This window comes from Portunus trituberculatus, chromosome 44 (assembly GCF_017591435.1).
Source record: "Portunus trituberculatus isolate SZX2019 chromosome 44, ASM1759143v1, whole genome shotgun sequence".
Lineage (NCBI taxonomy): Eukaryota > Metazoa > Arthropoda > Malacostraca > Decapoda > Portunidae > Portunus > Portunus trituberculatus.
Genome location: NC_059298.1, coordinates 26577840 through 26580528, shown reverse-complemented (window position 1 = coordinate 26580528; position 2689 = coordinate 26577840). Strand labels below are relative to the sequence as shown.

The window sequence follows — 2689 nt, the reverse complement described above, 5'->3', positions numbered from 1 at the left end:
CACAGATTGAAAATTAGATCTAAGACCGCGAATGTTGCAGAAGTTAATGTAGAAAAAGTTGAGGGAGGTGTCAAGGCATTTGTGGTCTTCAACAGGAGAGGTGTCCGACCTGGGGACATTTTTGGTCCCCTCCCCAGAGGGGACTCCGAGGCGTTGTTTATTTTGGGTCCCATTTTCTTTTAAATTTTGATTTGGAGTGAAGGGTGTGTGTGGTAAGTGCATGTAGTTTTGTGTGAAGAAGGAGAGCTGTCTTTAGAGGGTAGGCTGTGACTACCCCCTTGAGTTGTGAGACACAAAGGGAAACATTCAACGAGATCACAACTAGCTTTAATGGAAGGTTCACAGCACCTCCTAAACTAGTGCTATTAGGTCTCGCTGGGAGTAAGTTATTGTTTCGGTAGGTGTCTACTACCTCCTCCCTGGAGGAGGTAGTAGTGTGTATATATATATATATATATATATATATATATATATATATATATAGAGAGAGAGAGAGAGAGAGAGAGAGAGAGAGAGGACTCCTAAGTATCAACAGTGTCCCTTCCCAGCCCTTTGACTTCTCTCTCTCTCTTTCTCTCATATTTTTTATGACATGGATTCTTACTACTATCATCATTTTCATTTGGCAATTCATTGAATATCAACTTGCATCCAGTATTGAGTCCCTGTGAAGAACTTAAATATTTTGTCTACATGCAATTCTCAGAATTTGGGAAATTCATATTATGGCCAAATCACTGTGTTGTGGTAAAGAAATTAACATCATTGTCAGCTAGAAGAATGTAGTCACTCACCACAATGCCACAATACATGGTGTAAAAGGATTACACCAAACAGTGGTGTGCAGCACCAGGCCTGCATCTAGTGTTGGTTACTTGAGTGCACGCAGGAAGGGTTTGTTTAGCTTGAAGTAAAGGACAGCAATGATTTCAGTATGGTAAATTTACAATATAAAAGATGAGTCAATTTTACAAAATGTTATTGATCAAAATATATTATATACATACAATATTGCATATGACAGGTTCTGATTCACTAAAATGCTGCAGCAATGCCTAGGAGATACAATGATAAGATTCCACTCAATGGAATTTGTTTATTACATCCATGTTTTCCTTACATTGGTACAAAAGGTAATGCTTCAGGTAAGAATTACCAAACCTTCCAGAGATGAGAACAAGTCAGGCATGGATGAAAGGCTCCACCACCTTCCTGCTATCTTGTTCATTTTCCTAATGGTACTTGGTCCTTTCTATGTTCAATAAAATCCATTTCATTATGTACAGATTATGTAAAGTAAAATTTGCAGAGATATGTACAAAGAATGAATGCTATTTGAGGAAATAATCTTTGGTCAGTCGAGATACAATATAACACTTATGGAAGGACCATTCTTTATTCAACATACACATATCTACAAGTTAGAAGTACTTAAAAAGATTCTCATAGAGAAACATATTACACACTATTTGAGGTGAGTTTCTGAATACAGAATATTGAACCTATGATCAAAAACAGTCCAATAAACAAACAGTTTTGGGGACTAAGAAATCCTACTTTTGATAGTGAAGCTCATTTTTCTTCTTTGATTCATGGTTCAAATGACAGATTGGAGACACAACCATTGATAATCATTAGTTTAATGTTCCATTATCAGGTATTCACCTCTCAAGTGAACTTCTCAATGTGCATCATGACACCCGAGGTAGTCGTGACCAAGCTCAGAGCAGGATCCAAGAATGGACACTTTAACTGCCAGTTTTCAACATGTTGTTTTAAAAAAAGAAAGAAAAAAAAACTACAGTAATGTCTTTCTGGCTATGACCACAAAATTTCATTAGAAAAAATAACTAATCTAATACTTTACATTATCATAAAAAATTAAAAAGTGGTGAGTTTATTAATTTCCATACTTATGTACAGTACACAATCATTTCCTTGTAATCTGAGAAAATAAAATAAACTAGGCACTTACTGAACCCAAGAAAATCTTATTCTAAACCAGGTACCAAAAGAGCCCCTCCTCTCAGGACTTTTTCAAGGTTTCTGTTATTGTAAAACTTATTTCTCATGTTTTCTAAAAGATAGTTTACTTCCTCAGCTTGCTTTTATATTAATGGAAAATCAAACATAAAAGGGCTTAATTTATAATAAAAACAAGATTTTACTTTTTAATTCTGTAAATTTTCAGATATTCCATTAACATACTGAAGATAATGTTCAGACAAGTGTTGAGAAATCATTACCTTACACTGAGGATTACAATCATAAGTTGAGCAATATCTATTGAATAAAAATCATGAAAAATAAGTTTTATTTCTCAAGATTGGCAGAAACAATCTTATTCCACTTTTCCCCCAATGCATTGTGAGGAATGGTAGGGCTGTGGTATTGGTGTGATGGTGAGCATGATCATGATGTTAAGATGGTGGTGGTGGTGGTGGTGGTGGTGGTGGTGGTGGTGGTGGTGGTGGTGATGATGATGATGATGATGATGATGATGATGATGATGATGATGATGATGATGTAGTGAGGTGAGACTGGAGATAGAGGTGCTATGGGCATGAGGAGAGAGGTATATCTTTGGAAAACAGTTATCTGATTCCAAACATACCGGGAAAACAAGAGTGTCAAAACCAGGATGTTTAAAATAATATAACAGCTGCATGACAAACTGATGAATTATAAT

General features: G+C 35.8%; 1 protein-coding gene across 4 annotated transcripts in view; it reads right to left on the bottom strand.

Annotated features, from left to right (window-relative positions):
• Nucleotides 1-1082: 1082 nt before the first annotated feature.
• The window catches only part of LOC123518555 (AT-rich interactive domain-containing protein 5B-like), a 144681-nt gene continuing 143074 nt past the window's right edge, over nt 1083-2689 (bottom strand). For all 4 annotated transcript variants that reach the window (XM_045279391.1, XM_045279393.1, XM_045279394.1 and 1 more), the window contains one exon: nt 1083-2689. This exon is cut by the window's right edge and continues 1277 nt beyond it. The gene's annotated coding sequence lies outside the window, so the exon portion shown is untranslated.